This window comes from Columba livia, chromosome 5 (assembly GCF_036013475.1).
Source record: "Columba livia isolate bColLiv1 breed racing homer chromosome 5, bColLiv1.pat.W.v2, whole genome shotgun sequence".
In the NCBI taxonomy this organism is placed as follows: Eukaryota; Metazoa; Chordata; class Aves; order Columbiformes; family Columbidae; genus Columba; species Columba livia.
In genome coordinates, this window is record NC_088606.1 from 31,399,566 (window position 1) to 31,423,885 (window position 24,320).

General features: G+C 35.3%; 1 long non-coding RNA gene across 2 annotated transcripts in view; it reads right to left on the bottom strand.

Annotated features, from left to right (window-relative positions):
- Positions 1–24,320, bottom strand: part of LOC110358666 (uncharacterized) — a 66,147-nt gene that overhangs the window by 24,684 nt on the left and 17,143 nt on the right. The window contains exon 2 of one of the 2 annotated variants that reach the window (XR_010472929.1): positions 5,505–5,574. The exons of the other annotated variant lie outside the window; for it this stretch is intronic. This is a non-coding gene — a long non-coding RNA (uncharacterized LOC110358666). The remainder of the gene's footprint in view (positions 1–5,504; positions 5,575–24,320) is intronic. 2 annotated transcript variants of the gene reach the window in all.

A 24,320-nucleotide genomic window follows, 5' to 3' on the forward strand; every position in this document is an offset into this window, starting at 1 on the left:
CCAAAACATTTTTGCCTAATTCATGTTCTCATCTGGCGCAGTACAGGCAACAGTTACCTGACTGTTCTACAATATCAAAGATGTTTTTTTCTGTTTTTAAGGATTGGGCTGCTAAGTGTCTTTTTCTACTTATCAGCAGTCACTCTGTATTACTCAGGCTTCTTACATTTGCCTAAATTTCAGGCAGCAGCTGAATTATCTCTTCTGGACTAAACATATACATTCTCTACATAGCCAGTGGAAAAAGAAAGGTATCTTTAAAGCCTTCATAAATAGCCCTCGTAACTTAGCAGCCTAGCCAGTGAAAGCATCCACCTCTTGGTGTGCCGCTGAGAAATCTTAAGCTATTTGAGGATGTTAAGATTTGTTATAACTAGTGAATGCAAGTCAACTTGTACAACGTCAACTTGCAGGTCCAGAGAGGTTCTCCTTCCCCTCTACTTTGCCCTGGTGAGACCATATCTGGAATATTGTGTCCATTTCTGGGCCCCTCAGTTCAAGAAGGACAGGGAACCGCTGGAGAGAGTCCAGTGCAGCGCCACGAAGATGATTAAGCGAGTGGAGCATCTCCCTTATGAAGAAAGGCTGAGGGAGCTGGGTCTCTTTAGCTTGGAGGAGACTGAGGGGTGACCTCATTAATGTTTACAAATATATAAAGAGTGAGTGTCACGAGGATGGAGCCAGGCTCTTCTCGGTGACAACCAATGGTAGGACAAGGGGTAATGGGTTCAAACTGGAACACAAGAGGTTCCACTTAAATTTGAGAAGAAACTTATTCTCAGTAAGGGTAACAGAACACTGGAACAGGCTGCCCAGGAGGGTTGTGGAGTCTCCTACTCTGGAGACATTCAAAACCTGCCTGGACACATTCCTGTGTAGCCTCATCTAAGTGTTGCGGCTCTGGCAGGGGGCTTGGACTAGATGATCTTTTGAGGTCCCTTCCAATCCCTAACATTCTGTGATTCTGTGAATATAATATTATGCAATAAATTTATTGTTTTTAGGCATGGGTTTGCATACTATATAATTCATATTGGCCTAAAAAGTCAAATTTAAATCCAAAATACATGTATTTCTCTCATACTCATTATCAAGTAATCACACTTTTCACTTTTAAAAACTCCAATGAATTTTCAGCAATATTTTTCCTCCCTCCTTTTGACTTTTCTCAGATAAGTTAAAATACATCATTCTATTACTTCTTTTTTCCTCTTAAGTTTCTGCATTCATCATACAGCAAATTTCAACAGAATGCCTTAAAAAGGGGAATTAGAAATTATTATAATTATAGTTAGAAATATCCATTTATTAAAAGTAAATAGCAAATACTGATTTGGGATGCCAGAGATGAAAAACAACTAATGTCTATTGAAGTTACTTTAAATTCTCCATCTAACAAGTTTTTATTTTTTTAAGCATGTTAGTTTCATAAGGATACTAAAAAATTTTGATATTCACCTACTGGAATAAAAAAAAAACAAGTGGGAAAAAAAAACCCTGCAGCTATGAGAATAATTTATAATTATTTTGCAAAAGCATGTCCTACATTTATGAATAAAATCTGATTTGTAATCCAGATAAATTACTCCTGTAATAACCAGTGGATGTTTTTCTTACTTTATTCTTATGACAAATATAAATCACACTTTCCCATAATCAGAAGATATACACAAATATGTGAAACCTCTCCAAAGTAAGAAATCTTACTATGCCTTGTGCGTATGCACTTCACAAAGCTCAGCATAGCAAAGTACAGTTATAGAGACAGCATAACCTAATATGTTTATCCAAATGTTCTCTTTTATCTGTAAAGGATTTAAATAGCAATGAGAAGTGTTCTTTTCCTAATATGAAGAACAAGAATAATGTTCACAAAACAGAATAAATCCACTGGAAAAAGTGTTGGAAATAGTAATATATGTTCTTATCATACCGTGAAGCTAATATAATTTGTTATGCTAAATTTAACTTGAATGTTTCTCATTTATTTTAATTAAATAACACTTGAAAAAGTGTATGCCAAATGACAAGTAATTTGTGTAGTTTGAAGGGAAAAAGATGTTTCCTGTATAATTACCTACCACTGCCTTCTTAATCTCACCCTTGCTTTGTTTCATTCTCGTACATTTTTTTGTGTTTGTGAGAAATAAAATGAGGCTTACAGTTGTGAAGAACTGTAATGCTTTAGGACAAATCCAAAATTCATATTTGATCCTGGACCATATGAAAGCCATTTTGGAATCTCCCATCTTGACTTTAGGAATATTTGCCATGGATGTATAGTTTCTTAAAAGCAAACAGTGATTTTTAGAAAAGTTTCCAAAGTATTATTCAAGCTGTGTGATTTTCTATGAGTTTGTAATTTATCAAAGAGCACAGTATGGGAGGACCATTCTATTTTACAGAGTTATTTGCATATCAAAGTAATCACTGTGAGCGTCCTCCAGTGGGGTACTAAGAAAGAGTACTAAACATGTTTCCTGTTTGTTTTCTAATTCTCTTGTCTATGGGAAGAGTGCTTTTCTTAGCTTTTAAACTTTTCTTTATTACTTTAACTTAGTTGAAAAATACTCACTGCAGTGCACCTTGCAGTTGAGCTGGCCTATGTTGATAATCCTTAACTCTCTGAGGAAATAAATAATACCTTAATCCCAGAGTGTCCCACAAAGATATGCTTTACCCTTACCACAGAGTAAGTATGTCACAGGGTAATATAAATGTTGAAAACTCCAAGCACTGTTTTTAATATATTGGTCCTTTTTTTTTTTAAATCTATGCAAAGCCAGTGCTGGGAAAGAAGGTAGACTTTATATTGTCTTTGTGGATCTTCCCTAGGAAAAAAAAAAGACTTTGTCCCTCCTGTCACAATGTGAGTACTGTTTGCATTCACTCTGCTTTCACCACCATGGCCACACTACTTGGCAGCTGGCTTTGATCTCCTTTGGATCTCAGGTAGTGCCCTGTGATCTAAATATCTTTGTGTGAAGAAGGAAGGAGGCCCAGAAGCAAACTAATGTGTGTGCAGTATGGAAATTCAGGATGGTCAGGCCCTGAAATAAAGTAGGAAATAAGATTGAGGGTATGGAAACTTATATCACTTGGGGTACTCACTGAGGATAAAATTTACCAAATACACTGTGTCCCTCCAGGCCAGCCATGAGGTGGTGAAGACATCAATAAAAAGGACCAAATTTTTGTCTTCCAGAGTGAAGCATTGTGGATTTGTGGATGCTGCTGTAGAACAGCTCAACATCAACAAGGAAGTTCACCTACAATACTCCTAAACTACTAAAAGCCTCTGGAGAATCTTCATTCATTCTGTATTACCAGTACCCAGGCTAGGAATGGTAACTTTAAGTAGCACTGATTATGGTAGCAGATCCATGTATGTACTAGGCCCCAGATCCATGTTTCTACGAAATTTGTTTCTCTGATACCAAACATGAATAGCCAAATGAGCCTGTAAGACTATATTTCAGCTCATAAATTATATATCTGACATCATTAAAATCTATAAATTGTTAAAGGATTGTAAAATCCTTCTTCACAGTGTTCTGTCTCTTATAAGTGGGGGGTTATTGCTGAGATTTACTGTAACCATGAAATAACGCATATTTCTGCAAATTTCAAGCAAGAGCTAATACAAATGTCCAGGGCTGTACAAGCTCAGAAAAAGATTATATAAAAGCAGAAAAATATTTTTTGGCATCTCCAAGTGTTCTAACAGTTTTTCATTTGTTTTTGAGATGTAAAACTCTTATAAAATACTTCTATGGCTGGACTTTATTTGAATGTCATTTCACCCTAAGCTCTTTTTGAGTATATATAATACTTAAGAACTTTTAACAATATCAAATGTTGAGCTATTCATTAAATTAAAAATAAGAATCTGCCTACCCTTGCATTTCCTAAAATGAGTTAAGCTGTAATACATCTTAGTCTATTACAATAGATACATAAAACACTGAATAATCTAAACACCAGCAAAGTAAAGGGGTACTCAATTTCTCCTTTCATTTTCAATCACATTCTAAAAGAAAAATAAATTCCAATATAGAGAAAATTATTTAATATGTCAACAATGCTGGCAAAATTCTAAAGCAAATACAACTAAAAAGAATATGTTTTATAATACTGCTGCTTCCATCATATAGTCTACATTATATCTATCTCCTTTCAGCAGAGGTTCTTACACAAATTTTAGTAGGAGGATGAAAAGTAGATCCTGCAGAGCTATTATATTTCCACTGCAAACTTGGTCAAGGAAGTGAACTGGCATTAACTGGACTCTCATCCTTTGAATGTGCTAGTCTGTATATTCTTACTGATTTACGAAGAATAACTTGCTGTGCCATGAAAAATAAGGGTGTATCACACTGCCTCCCTGCTGCAGTGAAGGAAGAAAGAGAAGAACTGAACCTCTGAGGGGCAAGTGAGGTACACAGTTTGCAAAAATATTGTAACTTATTTTCCCTTTTCCATATTTTTTGTTACAAGTTAAAGCTCGTCTCCGTGGGCTCCCTATTTAGTCAATGGAGGAATATATGTTCCTTCAGAGGGATATTCAGAGCATCTAAGTCAGAACTACAGTATCTCACTGAGCCAGATGCTGTGAGTATCCTGCTGAGCAACAATCTTCCTGCCAGTAACAATATATTGTGTTGATCTTTGCCCAGACTAGATTGTGTGCTCATAACTGAGGCCCTCCCAGATATTGTTCCAGTCCTTTTTTTCTGAAGAAAAATATCATTTGTCATTGCTTAAGTTAAGAAAGTATGAGTGAAGTCATACTTCAAGGCCTTGTCAACTGGCTGATCCAGTAGCCTGTTCCTGTCCTTTCACATTCTGCATATTTGCTCATTCTGTCTCCGATCTCCCACATCTCTTAGCTGTCTTTATTCTAGATAATGTCTTGCTCCCCAGATCCTCTACTAGCCAGTTATATTAGTTTACCAGTGCATCCAATTTTGTTTTATAGGAAAAAAAAGACAGAAAGATGGTGCTTCCAAACTCCATTTCTTTCCTTTCCAGTACTTTCTTAAAAAACAATACTTAAAAAAATTTAGAAGAGTCTTTTAGTTCAACTTACTCTAGGTCTTTTCAAGGAACTTAAGCAATGCCCATAACTATCTGTTCTGTGTTATAACTTACTGTACACAGCTGTTTTATTTTTGGTTTTGAGTGACAAATGCTGGGTCAGGCACTCTCTAAGGCATACAGTTAACTCTCATATCTTGTAGTATAAATAATGGTGCACAACAGGCATTGTCCTGCAATTTTCACAGATCAAAAATTTCCATGCATATTAATGCACATTGTGGATGTGTGAGAAGTGAAGGATTTAGTTTCTTAGGTAAATGGAATAAGCACCACTTTTTCTGCTATTTCATGAGTGCTTCAAGGTTATATAATAGTAAGACTCCCATTTTAGGTTCCCATTGAGGCAAAACAGATGACTGGTAATCTGCAGTTTCAAAATGGAAAGTAAGGGTTTTTATACGTACTGTTTTTCTAAAGCACTGTGATTGGACCGAATGCTGTTCTTAAATTAGTTCTTAATTTAATAGACAGTTCCTAAGGGAAGATTTAAAAGAAGAAAAGGATCAGTTATTAGCTGAAAAACAGAACACATAAAAATAAATATGAATTGAGTAGGCACCTAAGGACACGGACATACGATTATGCTACACGTGGACTTTCTTATTTCTGAATTTGATTTAAAGCTATAACAATAACTCTCTTCTTAGGTACAGCTAAAGGAAAGTAATAGAATTGAGGTAGGTGATAATAGACTCAGAAGTGTTTTAATACAGTCAAAGCTACAACTGCAAAAACAATCTAGTCCTGGTTACACAGCAATTCAGGAATTAACACATGTAAGAAATCCAAAGAAAACATTAGTTCAAACAGAGTAAATTGTCTAGGGTGCAAAATACATTTTATAAGCCCCGCAACAAATGCTGTTTTGGAAAAACTAAAAGAATGGCTAAGGCAAATTATAAGAGAAAGAGGGAATCAGTTAAGTAGATTAGCAGGCATTCTAAAGGAAGATGCTAGTCTTAAAATTTCTTAAAATTTCTTAATTATAACCTATTGCAAATATCTGTAGTTCGGGGCTAAAAGTCCAAAATATAATATGAAGCCAAACAGAATAAAGTTACTGAAAGAAATTCTGAATAATTAAGCTAGTGCTAGAAATAAAATCTCCTGCCCTCAGTAAAGTACAAAAGTAAAATAACAGACGCTCAGAAACTTTTCTCTTTATGTAGAGAAAAGTGGTATATAGGACGCATTTACGACAACAGAAATGAGTCTGTGTGCAATAGATTTCAAGCTGGCTCAGACTTTATTTAGTCCCACACTTCATCCTTGCTCCAGTGAAGTCAGCTGGAGCTTTGCCCTTGAGTTTGACAGTGGCAAGCTAAGACTTTAAGTTTATAACTTTATATTGCGGATGACATTACAGCTTGTTTACTCACTGTCTACCAGAAAAATCAACACTGAGGTCAGTAACCATTCTTGAATTTAATAATTGCTTTCCAAGGGGTGAAATTTGTGTTGTTTCCACAAGCATGTGTTTATTCTTCCACTTTGTCTTTACTTACATGTTCCTAAGAAGCCCTGAATAAAAATTTAACAGCTTGACAAACTGGAGTAACTCAGAATCTTATTTTGTTTTCCTCTAAAAATATCTACCAACATAATATTCAGGGAATTAAATATAAAAACTTTGCTGGAATTTCACCTAATATTCTAGACACTCAAAAAATAGAATATTAATATTTATACAACAACATATCTTTTGTGTATATGTTTGTGTGTAGTTGTGTGCATATCTAAAAATGTCTGAAAATATGTGTATATTTTTGTTGTATGAAATGTGGAATTTTTAAAATACTTATAAAATGTGTAGCATAGCAGTGTTTCTCCACATTTTTCAATCATACTTTGCTGTCACTAGCTTCTGCTCCAGCCCGAGGGTTCATTACTGCCTCCTTGCTTTCTCCTGTTATTTCTTTGCCTCACACTCTTGCCAGCAGCTCCAGCAATGTTGGCCAAATGCCCAAACCAATAATCTAAGTTGAATTCTGCCAGTTTAGTCTAAAGCTAGAGGGATGTCTCAGCACCTTGCTCCTTAGGGCTCACGGTTCCCAATAAACATAGTCCAGAGTGAGTCAAGATGGCCTACCACAGAACTAGGAATGATTGAGAGATTATTACCTGGGCTACAAACCATGCTGTGTCTTTTCTGGAACATAATTATACTTCAGTACTGACACAAATCGCACTGTTTGAGGACTGCTTAAAAAGATACAGTAAAAAACAAACATTTTCTTTTCTTGTATTCTTGAATAATTCAGTCACAGTAATGTTATCATAAATTTTAACTATATGCCAAGATGTTGCAAGCATCTTACTTTTTTTTTTATGTTAAATATAAAACATGTAAGTAAATAAACTGCAAATTCATTTTAGTGTCAGGCTTGTTCACAATTTCATTAGTATTCTTATGTACTGGAAAACTTGAACAGAACACATTTGAAGAACGTGTGAATGTAAATGTGATGTTCAGTGCAGTTTCATTTGGATTATTTAACAGATCCAGAAATATTGCTATTGTAATAAAAACATCTGGCCTCTTAACTCTGGATTTTATCTGTCTCAGTAAGCATGAAGCATTGTTTTTGCTTAGGCTTTGTTATATTCCTCAGAAGTAACTAAAAAGCAACCCTTACCTTAAAAATACTATATGTACTGCCTTCTTTCACTTCCAAGGACTTTTATAAATCCCCCAAGCACTGCCTCAGTGCTCCAAGGGAGAATACTCAAAAAGATATAGAAAACAAAACACGAACAGCATCTCAAACAATGTGTGTTGTGTCAAGGCCTTGCACTCTGAAATTTTGTATTGTAACAGCAGCTACGATGTAACTCATCCTATCTGCTCAGTCAAAGAAGATACTGCAGAACTATGCAGTAAGACAGTCACTGATATGCAGGGTTTTGCATTTTTTTTTAAATAATTCAAACCTTCCTGTACCTGAAAGCTAAACTAAAAATTATTAAAATTGTATTTGAAATTTTAAATAATGCAAGATCAAAATAAATCATTAAGATTCTTGCATTGATTCTTTATTTCAAGTAGAAAAAAAATAAGAGGGAGGAAGATACAGGGGACTTGAAGAGGTGGAACAGAAAAGCCTTGACACAGTTGCACGAATCTTTTGCTAGAGGGCAAGAGATTTGAATTCTATCTTAGTGGAACTAAGCTGAGCTACTAAAGCTGCACCAATTTCCCCTCCCCACTAAAGAACCAAAAGGGATGGATGATGTTTGCAGGACTGACACTCGCAGAATTCCTTCTGACAAAACAGACTTCCATTTTATTTTGGATCTTCTGGTGATGGCCACAGTGGATGCTGAGGAAATATATTTCCATACGGATTGGTAGATAGAACCTCACCTAATCCACTTTCACACATCCACCAGTATCTGGCTGGCCTCCAGAACCATAATCAGTGAGAAAAACTCTCCCCCTTCTCAAAGGCAGATATAGTCCCAAGCTTCAATGTCTGTATGTACAATCCAAAAGAGTTTATTGCCCAAGAATTACCTTCCAGTAATACAGTAGGACAGCAACTGCAGTCAAGTCAGCAGCAGCAACTTGTAATTGAAAGGCCGTGAAATAGACCGACATTGCCATGTCATTCCTCCTCTCTTCATCCCTCTCCTCAACACATTCAATACATATCCCTGCTACTCTAAACCAATCAAATAGTATGACATCTAAGTGTTATATTAATGATTTCTGGTTTTTAGTGACATAACTCTCTTATGATGTACTCCATCAAACACTAAAAGGCAGGTGTCTTTCAACACTGGGTCCCAAATGATGAAAGGTTTGCAAAAAGTAACCTCTCATGCCTGGCTTACATGTAACACTGTAGAAGATAGCTGGGCCTCAGCCACAGATTGCTATTTCTTCAGATGTCTCCTCAGTGACCATATTTCTTTCTGGGTCTCCAGGCACGCGGGGTTAAGTTGCAGAACAGCTACACCCAAGGCCCACCTGCAGCAGGGAATTCTGACAAGGAGGATGAATGAGTGAACCATTGTGCAAAAACAGAGAAAAAGTAGAGTGAGAGTGGTGGTGGTCACAAAAGGAGACAAGCCTGAAGGGGAGATTCATTATCAAACAAAAGGGCTCAGCTGTCTAACGTGCTGCCTTCTGAGTGTACGAGTGTTAACTATGCGGCCACATGATGAGATGACTATAATACAGGGGGGCCATATGGAGTTGGTGGGGATCAGAATAAGTCTAATATATTTTTCCTCAGTAAATAAGAGAATAACAGAACATTACCCACACTGATAACAGTAAATTGCTTGAATAGTAAATGAATTCTTTTCCATAATTACTTTAGGGTAGTTATAATTAGGGGACAGAAGAATTAATATTATCCAATAAATATTCAGAACATGAAACATGCATTTGATACATTCTCCACCATTATGACATTCCTGCTCTATTTTCAGTTGCTGTATATCATTGTAGGTCCATTGACATTTAAGGAGGCCCAAGGCAGTACTCCAGGTAAAGAGCTTTCCCTATAGCTCATAACACTTTAATACAGTTTCACTCTGTCAAATATAATTATTTAGATGCCAGTAAAATATAGAACAGAGGTCAAATAAGGCTCTGGGGAGACCTTATTGCAGACTTTCAGTACTTAAAAGGGGCCTATAAGAAAGGTGGGGACAGACATTTTAGCAGGGCCTGTTGCAATAAGACAAGGGGTAATGGTTTTAAACTAAAAGAGAGGAGACTCAGGCTAGACTTGAGGAAGAAATCTTTTACGATGAGGGTGGTAAAATACTGGAACAGATTGCCCAGAGAGGTGGCAGATGCCCCATCCCTGGAAACATTCACGGCCAGGCTGGATGAGGTTCTGAGCAACATGATCTAGTTGAAGATGCCCCTGCTCATTTCAGGGGGTTGAACTAGATGAACTTTGAAGGTCCCTTCCAACCCAAACTATTCTATGATTATATGAAATAATGAATTAATATTTTGAAATATAAATTCTCCCATAAATTTTATTATACCTTCCCTTTAAGGTATTTTCAGGAACAGTTTAATAATGGAGCGTTGATAACTTGTCTCACTTTGACTGCAGTGGGTGCAGGAGTAACCACATGAACAAGCTCAGCTGATAGACCCAAGAGGGCAGTTATGCTCAGAAGAGAGATGCTAACTAACACATGTGAGAGAGAAACTGATGAAGCAAATATAGATGAAGACGACATATGTGTATATCTTCATACTGGTACATAGCCTGGGTTTAGGCTAATTGAAATTCCACTAAGATGATTTAAACTAACCTGTCTGGCTTCATCCTAAAATAGATTAGGAATGTTCATACAATCTGCTAACGACATACTGCTATTAATCCCCTTAAGCCGACAGGTTAGTATCAACTAATTTTGAACTATGCTATATTAAAGGAGAACTCAAATCCTAGTGATTATTGACTTAATTGGATAAAAACAGTATATCAGATGTTCTGGGAGCAATTTCTTAGACCACAGTGAATAATAAGACGGGCAGAAGAAGCTATCAAATTGAATACCTGCATGTACCTATTAAAAATAGTTTGTTTACTCTGCACAGACAAATCCTATTGCCCAAATATACTTCTTTCTTTGTCTGGTACTTGAAATACAAGTTATATTTTGATTTTTTTAGTGATGAGGTTTGGAGATTATTTATTACAAGGGATTCCTTTAGCAAATAAGGATAAAACAACATCTATGTAACAAACAGTTCTTGGCTAGTAAATAATCTGAAGTGAGCAAAATCATGTGAAGACCTCTATCTATCTAAGGACTACATAAGACTTGCAATGCATCTACAGATCAGAAAACAAATCAGGACTTAGCTTTTTCATCTCTAACATGAAATCTGTAAACTCATTAATTCGAAGTTAATAATGAGGACACACATAAAAATAATCAAACAATATGTAGTATTTATTTTAAATTGTACTAAAAAATGTGTGGAGGTAATGATTTTGAATACAAGTCCACAATAACAGCAATGAATACGTGTACTAACTCATATACTGTATACAAATTCACTTATTCATCTGATGTATCATGGACAGGCTTAGATGAGATTTTCAGTTAAGCGTATTTATGCAATTACTACGGCTGCCATTTTACTTGAAGGAGGAAAAACAGAGTAAGGAGCATAATATTTCTACTCTCATGGTCCTGAAGGCACTCAGAACCCTGCCTGTCCCCGAACACCTCCCAGAACCCATGGGGGGACCCACGGAAGGATTCTCCCCAACCTGCTCATGGCCCAGGAGCCCATGTCAACCCTCGGGGCCATCAGTCCCTGCCCCAGTGATGCTGCAGCAGGGCTGGTCTCCAGCTTCCCACAGCCCTGCCCAGCCATGGGCCTCACCGAGCCAGGTCCACCCACAGTCCCATACCCCAGCCCAGCCTCAGCCTATCCCCAGCCCCAAAGAGGTGCCTGATGCCCAGGGCTGGGACTGCCCTGGTGCCCCCTCACTGCCCTGCTCCTCTTTGAGGGGTGGAATGGTCACTGGCTTCCCTGACAGACTGCCATGAGGAGCCCCAGTGCTGCCAGCAGCCAAGCCTTCATAGCACCTTGACATCTACATAGAAATCTCTTTACTAACTTACGGCTACCAAATAAAATACATCCTTAAGGAGAAGAGGAAAAAAAAAAAAAAAAAGCATGAATTGTTGGAATTGTTGGAATCATTAATTTACTGAAATATTGGGAAAAAATATGTATTATTTGGTAGGTAAATAATTAGACTCTGGACGTGAGTTTGCTATTATTTTGCATCTAAATCTATTCATAGAAGATACTGAGCAACGAGAGTAAAAAGCAGAGATCATAAGGCCCTGTAAGATTCCAAAGCATAATGTTTTAGGCTCTACATCCAGTACCAGAGTAATTGGCACACAAGACAATTTGTGGGTACCACTGAATCGAAACACATTAAAAAAGATCAGCTGCTTCTTCCAGCACTTCCTAATAGCAATGTGGATTTTACAAACATTTTTAGCACGTTCAACTCTAAATTAGTACAGTTACAAACCTATTATAGTTCTCTGAAAGACTTAATTTTATCAAAAAGTTTCTACTTAGTTGACAAAACTGATCTTCAGGTAGTTTTACAAAACTAATACTATATTCTATTGATGGCCAAAGAAATTTGAAAATCATTAAGAAGCCATATAACTTTAATGGCTTGGGTGGTAAAGAAAAATCTTGGGAGACAAAAAGATATTAAGCTGTATTAAGTGTGTGAAAGAAACAAATCAACAACTTCAGCTTGGACATGCAGTATTATTATTACGTATTTTTACATTAGGATATTGCACACATTGCTGGAATGGGAGAATATTGGCAGGACTCTTCCTTCCATAAAGCACAAAAAAGAAAGAAAACAAAATGGCAAAACCAAAAACAAGCAAAACCCACGAACAAACAAAACAAAACAAAACAAACAAAATGCCAGCAAGCAAGGCTGCATAGAAAAATGAAACAAATATTTATTAGTTGATGTCTCTAATGCAGGTAAGCTATGTTATCAAAAAACAACTGCAATCAAAAATCTATTATTTGTTCCTACAGCTGCTTTAGCTCCAGCTCTCCACACTTAGTGACTTGCAAATAATGATGCAGACTGGAAAAAAAATGTTTAAGTACTGCAGTGCTATACCGGTATGGATTAAGTCTTAAACGTAAGTAGTGATTTTATTATTGAGATTTACACTTGATTTAGTTCCTTAAACTAATGAATCACATTTTCCATTATTTGGAAAGCTGTCATGTAAAACAGAAAGATGAATATTATTCGTTCAATAAATGTAATGGTCTTGTTGTACAACTGTAATATTACTAAGGAAAGCCAGTAAACCCAATCTTATTATCCTCACAGGAAGTAATTTAAACAAACAAACAAACCCTCCCACCACCACCAACAACAAAAAACACAAAAACAAAAACACTTTTCCATAGGAGTTTTTCTGTTCTGCACTTCCAATAAATTTGTATAATTCATGTGCCTCTGCTATCTTTGGCTTATAATCAGACAAGATTATAAGGCCCTTGTCACCCACTCCTTTTCAAAGCTTTCAAAGCTTAAATATGCTAGAAGAAAAATATTATGAGGGGAGATTATATAAGATATTCTTCATGATACAGAAACTTTAAGCCCTAATGCTAGACATCAAGTATCAAAAAAAGCATATAATAATTTCTTTCTCCAATTTTGAAAGACATCAGGTCATGAATATAAACTCAGCAAAGAGTTTTGCAAAATATTGTAAAAGCTTAACAAACTGTTTCACAGGGATACAAAAAAATTTATAAAAGAGTTTCATGAAGATGTTCATCTTATACACTACTTCAGCTTCCACCTGTGTTTTTCAGCTGGAGGAAAAATGTCCTTCCAAGAGTAGGTCAGTCCTTTCACTACTTGAGCTCTCTCTTTGAGTCATGGAGAGGACCACTCCCTAGCATGGATTGCAAAGATTATCAAAGCTATCTGACCTGTCTGCAAGATATTTTTGTTTCAGTTTATTATTAAACTGTTCACCTCCTAGGATCTTACTTATATGCCAGAGGGACAGTCTCATTATTTTTAGTGGGTGTTCGAGAGGGCCAGCTTTTAAAAAAGCTTATAAGAAGGTAAACACAACAAGTACTAGGTTGTCCTTGTGAAAAAATAAATTTCCACTAGAAGTTATCAAACTAAATAGGTAAAAGTTGTAGAGAAAAATCTAAATTAAAAAGTTGGCCAGAAGGAGATTAAAAAACAGAAATGAAAATTACTGTGTCATCAAAGAGATAATGAAGTTTAAAAGAGTATAAAAACTGTAATTTTATAGAACAGTTTATAAAAAATGCAGTGTAACTCCAGACAATAAAAATAAAGAAAGGTTTTGAATAGAAACAGTTACTAGTTAGATATTGTTAAAGGCAAAATTAACATTTCAGTTTTATGGTCCAGCAAATAAAACCAAAAAACCAACCCTCTGAGCATTGCCTGATTTTATCAGCAATAAGGATACAATAGTATAGCAACATTACATGCTATTTTTCCATCAACAGTCTAGTCTGGAAGCAGTACATGCATGGACATCCCTATGAAAAAAGGAATTTAGAATCCCCAATGTATATTCCATAGAGGTTTTTACGCATCTGAGAGATAATGGGCTTGCAGGTAACAGCCCTGATATCCTGGAATCTATGTAGTATGATTTGAACTTGACACACACAAGGGCAGGAACATCTCCAGCAGTTCCTCTTCCCATGGTTCAAGAACTGTCAGTTCAGTCATTGACAGATTAAGGTCTTCAGTCCACGAACTCTTGTTCATATTAGTAACTTCCTTAATGTCAGTGAAGTTAAGTGTCTGATTGAGCAAGGGGAATGACAGGCTTCCTTGGTCCCTTTCAGCAGTTATCATTATATGTCTAGAAGAAGAAGCTGTAAAGCCATAAGAGATGCCTTTCTGTTATTTTTTCACAACTAACAACAGTTGCTACTAACACCTTTACCATAAAAATTTCAAATAACAGCATTTAAAAACTAGAATATATGATAATAAAACCCCTTTCCACTATCAAGCACTATCAATGCTCTCAACGCTATACATGCATTGTCTGTTCCCCAGGAAATTTGCACTCCCCATCACAGATTTTGTATTTCAGGAAAATTCCATGTTGTAGGAAGTATGTGAATTAAAAATGATACATTTTTTGAATAATTTTCCTTCTCTCACATTTTGTCATTGGGTATGGCTCATTCACAAAACTGGGACATATTCAAAGAACATACATACCATAAGATATGCATATCCAATGGAAGAAATTGTTAAAAAAAAGCAGACAATAAATTAAAGCACCTCCAATACAGAAAAGCCATATTTGAATATCTAATATTAAACATTAGCACAAATACACAGTGAACAATTAGGAACACAGTTTACTAACCTGTGTTGATAACAATACTACAGCTCACAACGAATATGTAATTAGGAATGGGAAAAGAGAATAAAAAATAAGGATGGTGTCAAAGTTTGGGTTTTACAGACCATGGAAGACACAAAAGCAACATCTTTCTTTGTAATACCTCACTGAAAGTATAGCCTTCAGCACTGGTCATTAGCAGCACAACAACTATTAAGCTGATAAAAACTGCCAAAGAAACTTCCCAAAAGGAGAACAAACAACTACCGTTAGGTAGTTTATTGTCAATCTGAAACAGCTGACTGCCAGAAAATGTAGTCATAAAAAATATAATATAGCTTAGTTCCCTCATTTGCCTAAGCTTGCAGGAAATGAGAAACTTTCACAATTGAAATGTCAACTACTGATACCATTTCTATAGTCTGAGACTAACTGCAGAGTCTCCATGTTGCTTCCTTATTTCACAGTTTACTAACCTGTGCTGATAACAATACTACAGCTCACAATGAATACATAATTTATTTGCAGAAGTACTTCTTTTCTGTTTGAATGATCCATCGAAATTCTGAGTTCTAACTTCACAGTTAAGTAGAATATTCCTATTTTTCAACACATTGCAAAATCACTTTGGGGTGATGTTTCCTATTCATAATTCCCTCTATGAAAGAATATTTAACAAATGTTTTAAACATTCTAGGTGAATTTTCCCTGGGTTTTATGGCAGTTACACACATCAAGGCTTTTTGCTTGCTGCAAGCCAGAACTGTTCCTGTCTTCTTAATGCCAGAGCTTTCACGTACCTAAGGTGCATGCTGTAATGTGAGAGAGTTTGTGCCTCCTGCCTGTACAGGATGAAGGCTGGAGAGTTGTGCTATGCTGCTCTGGGAATTTCATGCAGCAGAGTGAAACCGTGCATAATGGAGGTGAAAAGATGTGGTTCATTCAGAGGGCATATGTGAGGTCAGAGCCTGGCACTCTCAGAGAATCCTCTTGTGAGCTCAGAGGTGGGGTTTTCAGGGCACCCAGAGGGGACCACTAAGCTCAGTATAGTCTGAATGGTCAGATGTTGTCCTAAGGGAACTTCTGAGAATGCTGTAATTGGGTAGAGTACATGCAATCATTAGATTTCCACATAATAACCAGGAGCATTACGTCATGCTGACTTGTTATTCACAGCCTGATTAACAACCCTAGTGACAGATGAGAGGACAAGCCTGTGACCACCTTTCTTCATGTTATTTTATATACCAGCTGCTATTTTGGTCTACTGTTGTGACCAGACGGCACTCATCACTTCATTCTTTTACATGCTCTGTGACCATGAAATAAAAAACATAATGTACCTGGGAAAAAAAGATTGTGTTCTTGAAGATTACATACTGGCTTACTAAGATACTTTTCTAGGGAAAGGTGGCTTCCACTGAAATTTTCAGTTATTTCATTTTCTTTGTCAGTTGTTTCTTTGTCTAACAATCTCAGCCACTTCTTGCCATGAATTTGTACACAGAACCGTGTGTCATACACTTAATGTGTCCATATGTAGACTGGTGAAGAAAACAATGCCATTAATAATTTCTATTTGTCTAGAAAAGCTAATCTTTAAATCCCTTTTTGAGGGCTGATCTATAAGCTACTACATTAAGGAAACCTTTAGTGCTTCAACGTTATTCTGGCTATTTCTTTGGTGCTATTCAAAGTCTCAATGAAAAGCCCCTCTTTCAGTTCTGCAGTTAAAACAACAAAGCACTGCCTATGTTTCTTCTTTAGCACAGCTCTAAGGATTTATTCTTTGCTCCTTTATTCTTCCTTTTTTTCTGAAATTTGCTTGTCCTTTTCCCCTTTAAAATCTCTTTATCTAAAGCTGAATTAGTTTTTGCAGCTGGTTGGCAAACTCCCATCATTTTCTGCTCTGACACTTATTTGTCAATTTCCAGTTGCCTTCAAACTTTTTATTTTTCTTGAGTTCTGTTTCTTTTCCCACTTTCACAATTTCACTGATTCAGGTTTTAGATGTTTTAACAGAAAATGAGAGAGAAATCCCTCCTGGGAGCAAGAAAGGATCCATTCTCTACAGTGACAAAGAAAAATACTATGAGATTTACCCATTGAAGGCTTTGAAATAACAAACTTCGTGCTCTCTACAGATACTTATAATCTGGTCCTGCTTTCAGGAAGGTAGCAGGTAAATCTGCTACAGTATTTATGTTCTACCCTGAGAGAAATGTGTAGATACTTTTTTGTATAATTTCACTTTTCGCAGGCCACTATTTTGCTTCATTCCATTTTAGAGAATTCACTGTCATTTTAAAACACTAGGGATTAAAGATTTATTTATTTATTTGTTTATTTATTTTTAACACTCCTGCAGATGAATTTCTCATCTTAGGGTGTATATAAAATTTGCTCTACTCCATCTAAGCATTCTTTGCATAGAACTATTAAAAAATTGTTAACCTTTATTTAGTAAATACTATAGGTTAATATATTGTAGTGAGAACCCAATAAAAGATAATTTTGATTTGTTTAATTATGTGAAACTTAACAGAACTTCTCTTATATTTAGTCTACTACATTACTATGTTGCATTTCAAGCATCCCATAGGCTGTTGTACCAGCAGAGACAGAGGGAGATAGAGATCATATGAATAATATCGCCTTCCTAGACTTCACATATCAGTATAGCAGCTTATGTAGGCACTGTGCAGCCATTATCCTGCCCACTCAAATAGTAAGAATGGAATATTTAGAAAAACTGTCAAGGAATAGGTGCCCAAATATCACATCTTTAATTTCTGTTCTTTAACGTTCAGTTTTTAATCTCTCAAGCACAGACTGGGCCCCTTCTTTCTGCTATGAGTACTATAGAATTATTAATACAGTTACTTTTTCTAATAGTTATTACACTAATTGCAAATTACTATTATATGGGCACTGCACCTTCATTTATTTGGAAGTGGAATGGCATATTTCTCACGCTTCCAGAATGCAGGGTAGGTATTTTTACTATCCCTATAGCCACAGCTTAGTGGAGTGTGTTAGAGTGCTGCATACATTGTCACATCTTGGCAGTTTGAATAGAGTTAAAGCAGTTGAAAAGAAAGGCCGTATCTAAAGAAGACGAAAACAGGGCTACAGCTTTCAGTAGCCTTTTTTATTTGTGAGGTCCTAGAAATTGGCCGGACTAACTGTGAAGTGGTGAATACTGGCAGCAGCTGGCCAGTAAGTGGAAATGTAAGTAATGATTACACTTGAGGTCTGAGTTACTGCAGGGCAGTTCCCAGCTGACTCAAACTGTTAAAAGTTACAGTCTAATTAAACCTCACTTCTTACATCAAGTATTTCTTTCTATGTACCTGAGACAATGTCTTTATTATTTATTCACTGCTGTTCCACTTCTACACATACACTATCATGCCTTTTTCCTTTTAATTCCTTCTAATGCTGTGCATAGACAAATCTTCCCAAAGACACAGAATGAAAGCGCTTTATGTATGAACCAAATCATATTTAAAGGCAGACTTTTAAAGCTGAGTTAGGTGAAGAACCCAGTGCAATAGCTTACCTACATAAGTCTAACTTTAGACTTTTTGGCTACTTTTAAAATTAGGCTAACTTAAAATTAATCTTTTTGGAAAAGCACTAAGTCCTAAAAATGAATATTACAATTATACTTAGTGCATCGTATGTATCTCATGCATTATTAGACATTCAAAATACTAACTTCAGAGTAGTTATGCAGTTATAGTTATATATGTATTAGTTATGGTATATAGTATACATGTATATGGTTATAGTAGTTATGTATTATTTCATTCCAGTGCACAGTGGTGAAACAATTCTTCCAAATAGTGTTGTTTTGTTGGTTTAGTTTTCTTTTGGTTTGTGCTTTTTTTTTTTTTTTTGAGTTTTTTTAATCATATTATGATTTTAAGATTTTTAAGTTTTGTCACAACTAAGTTGATTAAATGTATTTAACGCATAAGTAGCAATCACTGTAAATCAGTATGAAATTTGTATAAAGAGCTTTAAAACACTCATATACTTTGAAATAATTTTAGAAGTTCTTACATAAAATAACTGTATTGGGATTAGAAAGCATTCTCTTTAAATAAGAAGTTGGAAAAAAAATAGTAGAAATTACTGTCTTTTTGTCTCATTTGGAGTCTTCAGGAGTCTAAGTAGAATTTAGAATTCTCTGATATATTAAATTTATTTCAACTTAATCTTTTAATTTAGGTGTAAATAATCAGGAAAATACATTTAGATTAGAGAATACAGAAGCATTACATATACAGTTCACATTTCATGTCACTATTGTAGCCCCAGATAAACTATATGTTAAAGAGATAAGCTGTTTTATATATTTTAAAGTTTAATTTCATCCGTAAATACAATACCTTGATCAGCTAGCTGAGTTGTTTTCTGTGGAAAAAAAGCAGAACTGCACCATGTAGTCAAAGGTGGTATCACAATGTTTTGGGGAATGGGAAATGGTAACTCACGATAAATTTGATACATAAAAGTCATAAGACACACTAGATCTAGATGCTTGAGCTTGTAGCCCTGATAATGTAATTATTTTTAAATCATATATATATTTTCCTGAAACTAGAAAGAATGAAGATTTGAAAAGAACCACATTTTGTCGTTTTAAACAATAATGTAACAATAAATATTAGGTTGGTAATATCAGTGTTGACTTAATTTCTCCATGCAAACTCAGTTTCTTTTGTCCTTGCTCTGGTCTTTGTAGTCCTTTCTCTTTGATCCAGCTTCTTTATGAAGCCTCCCAAAGTTTGCTCATCCCAGTTCGTCTTACGTTGCCACTCTCCTCTGCATAATCTTTCCTGTCCTACCTCCTATTCAGCTTATTCAGTCCCTGCTGATTTCAGGATTTTGCAGGTCTGTTGACACCAGTCATTTTGCTAATCCATTCTATCTTCTCCTGCTTCACTTTCAATCACACGGCACTCTCACCCCATCACTCCTTTTTCTTCTTACATGATCTCACACTTCTTACCCTATATGATCCCATTTCTCCTCCAAGTTCCCACACTCAGTCACCAGAATACTTAGCTTTTATTTGTAAATTCATGTTTCTTGGAGAATCAGTGATTATAGCCAGTGAAGCCACTTGATTTAAATTCAAATCTGCAACACATTTCTGGAAGAGTAACAAGAAATATATGTAAATGTTACAGAAGACCTGTTATGAAACTGGGCAGTTTCTGGAAAAATCAATTAGTTTGTTTGCCTGGAAGTCATCTGCTGCTTTCATATCTATTTTTAGAAGAAAAAGAAAAAAGAAAAAAAGAAAAAAAGAACAAGAAAAAGAACAAGAGAAGAAAGGAAAAGAAAGGAAAAGAAAGGAAAAGAAAGGAAAAGAAAGGAAAAGAAAGGAAAAGAAAGGGAAAGGAAAGGGAAGGGAAGGGAAGGGAAGGGAAGGGAAGGGAAGGGAAGGGAAGGGAAGGGAAGGGAAGGGAAGGGAAGGGAAGGGAAGGGAAGGGAAGGGAAGGGAAGGGAAGGGAAGGGAAGGAAAGGAAAGGAAAGGAAAGGAAAGGAAAGGAAAGGAAAGGAAAGGAAAGGAAAGGAAAGGAAAGGAAAGGAAAGGAAAGGAAAGGAAAGGAAAGGAAAGGAAAGGAAAGGAAAGGAAAGGAAAGGAAAGGAAAGGAAAGAAAGAAAAGAAAAGAAAAGAAAAGAAAAGAAAAGAAAAGAAAAGAAAAGAAAAGAAAAGAAAAGAAAAGAAAAGAAAAGAAAAGAAAAGAAAAGAAAAGAAAAGAAAAGAAAAGAAAAGAAAAGAAAAGAAAAGAAAAGAAAAGAAAAGAAAAGAAAAGAAAAGAAAAGAAAAGAAAAGAAAAGAAAAGAAAAGAAAAGAAAAGAAAAGAAAAGAAAAGAAAAGAAAAGAAAAGAAAAGAAAAGAAAAGAAAAGAAAAGAAAAGAAAAGAAAAGAAAAGAAAAGAAAAGAAAAGAAAAGAAAAGAAAAGAAAAGAAAAGAAAAGAAAAGAAAAGAAAAGAAAAGAAAAGAAAAGAAAAGAAAAGAAAAGAAAAGAAGCCTTAAGGTATTACTATTGTGATTCTGGTGTTGACAGGAGAAATAATTCTGAAATTTACAGATGCCGACAAAACCATCCAACCACATATAAAAGTATGAGCAAAACACTGTCAATAACACAGGGAGTATCTAAAATATGTAAAATCACCAAGAAATGTTTTCCAGATTTTGAAATAACACATACTAAAAATGTCTTCCTGCCAAAGTACTGCTCTAAAATATTATATTTTACTTCCAGTTTTTACTCCCTGGACAACACTTCCAATGAATAAAGCAGCTTCTCTGAGTCCTCTCATTCTGAGTAGCCTATCCTGAATGTATAACAAAATATTTTTTTTTGTTTAATCAAGTCACAGCTTATAAGAATTCTCCAGAATTGCAAAGAAGAATAGATAATACAGATTTTTTTTCAGTGCATATTTCTGCATTATCTGGGGAAAAACTATAGAAACAAGAAGTAAGGTAACTCTCTATTTCAGAAGAGGGATTCTGATGTCTTATCAAACTCAGGTGGGAAGGAAAGTCCTATAGAAGACAGAGCAGAGAGAAGGACTCCTATGTTTCAGAAAGCAAACATGTATATAACTTGCTGGGTATTTCTATTTCATCTGAGCCATAATGTTTGCAGAATTATCTACTAGAAAAACAGGAGAGTTTTACACTGTAGTGTATCTTTCTCAGAAAGGTTATAAGTTCATTCAGTGTAAGAGAAGCTGAGATAATGGTTGGTTTAGGGCCAAGACATTCAAATTTTGATGGAAACTTATCATTTCCTATCTGAAACAAAGCACCGATAAGGCAACGTTTATTCCCACTAGAGAATGTTTCAAATGAACTAGCCAAGTAATTTATGCTCAGAAGTCTCAAAGGAACTAGTGAATCGTTGCCAGTTTTTAACTTATCTTGGAAAACTGGGAAACAGATCTGCAAACGTTGTGCCATTATCCAGAAAAGGATATAGCACAGAATAACAAACTAGCTAGCCTGACCTTCATTTGAGATACAATAATGGATTTGTTACCTCGGAACTTTGCTGTTAATAAACTAGAGACTACAGTTATAATTACTACTAGTTGTATATTGTTTTTCATGACATCTCTTTCTGTTTTGTTTTGGTTTTGGCTGAAGTATGGGGATGGTAAACAAAGTACAGACACACACTTGGACTTAATCCACTTACTACATGTAGCAAAGTTTGTTTTTTTTTATTAAAACATTTTCATTTTATGAAATTCACAGGTATGAGATAGAGGGACTAGAATGTGTTCTTTTGATATTGATATCCTGGTACTTTTGGATATTTTTTCTTGTTCCAATTCTAACCTTTCTCTGCATATATTTTATGGCCTTTGGAGTATGGATTCTTGAAGGGGATGGACAAGGAAAAGGTTATGCATAATTTGTAAGCAAAACTAACTTGAAAAAGAAAGTTATTGTAGCTTGGTTTGTTTTGTTACATGCTAATTATTATTTGCACCAGAAAGCGGGCAACTAGGGTGTGAAAGGTGTGAAAGTTGTTAAAAAGTACATAGCTTTATCAGTGAATATTGTATACAACCTGAGAATTATCCAAAGACTGGTAGGCTATTAAAAAATAAGGGATGGATTACTATTATAGTGATCTAAATCAAGTTATTTAAATGGTTAGAATCCAGAAAAAAAAATATTTAATACAGCCAAATGTTAATAAATAAGAATACATTTTGAATTCAAAAAAGCAGTTCATATCTACACAACGGCAGAAGCTGTCTTAAACAAAACAAAACAAAACAGAACAAAACAAAACAAAACAAACTAAAACTAGATTTTAAGTGTTGTCATCCTTTCTATGCTTCTGCAAAAAGAGGGCCAGCAAAATCTAATACTGGATAATAAAGGGGAATGGAGACAGGAAATGCTGGAGAGGATGTGCCAAAAAAACACCTAAACACCAAAACCCAGTCCCCCCCCAAACCAAGATCACTTGGCTGAGAGTCTTGCATTATAGTGTGAGGTGTAATTAATTAAATTTATGTGGTGTATTGAAGGGAAGTTTAAGAAGTGGCTTGATAAATAAGTATTTAAACACTGGAATTACAACTGAGAGCACAGAGCTTTTTGATCTTGCTGTCAGAAATGGAACACAAGTTAATTAGTGGGAATTGAAATTAAGATAATACTTCTAGAAATAACACATGAAATTATTGGGAGACCTGAAAGGGTCTTGTTTTCCATAAAATAAAATTAGATGCACTTTCATTTAATTTGCGGAAGACATTCTACTGGTGGGAAATATAGAGGACCAAACTGAATAATTATGGTGTCCTTTCTGATCTTTGAGGATAAGACTCAGTCCCCTCACATTTTTGGTCTTGGGAGGAAAAGTAGAGAAATTTAAAGTTATAGAAGACTTGATTACTCTCCACAATCTCATATTTGCACCTCAGAGCATGGGAGTACGTATAATAATATCTCATAATGTAGACCTTAAAATAATTGCCCGTGAAGTCAATATGTTTGTGTTTCACTTGATGCATATCTGCATTAATACATTGTTGTTACAGATTTCTGATTTTTCCTCTCCTCCAGGGCACAGAATGGGTGATGGTTACAGAAAGGACCACAGATATGATACTGTGAGAAAGAAGTGAAGCACATAGTTCTTTTGATTTCAGCTTGCAAAAATTACTTCCCTGCTTTGCAGATCACTGTAAAGTTCAGTTTCCTTTTAATAATCAATACAGTTCACCTAGTCATATCTAGTATAACTGATATTTTTTTCTTCAGGAATCTAGGTGCTTTCTAACTTTTTACTCAGGATACATCTATGAGGGCTTGTGTCTTTGTCTGATAAAACAGAGTGCAAAATTTGATGACCTGTGATGCCAGGCTAAATGATCTAATTATCACTTTTGGCATACATGAAGCATGTTAAATCATGTAAAGAAAATCGATAAGAAATCTGCATAATTAGGAATAAATATGAATGTATGGATTTGTTTGAATAAGGTAAGAAGAAATATTTTAAGATTATATTACTCAAGATATTTTTCACTCTTTTTAGTGATAAGGTTTTTAAATATTTTTATAAGCTTTTCCTCTGTTGTGACATAATTACTTCTGCACATCCATAAGTAAACTACAAAAACATTTTTTAAAAAAAGTCTGAAAACCCGTTTCTCAAATGTCAAAGAAATAAACCTATAGATGTGACATAGAAATCTAGTAGTAATGCAGAAGCACCTTTTTATGTGGGAACCTTTTGCTCTTT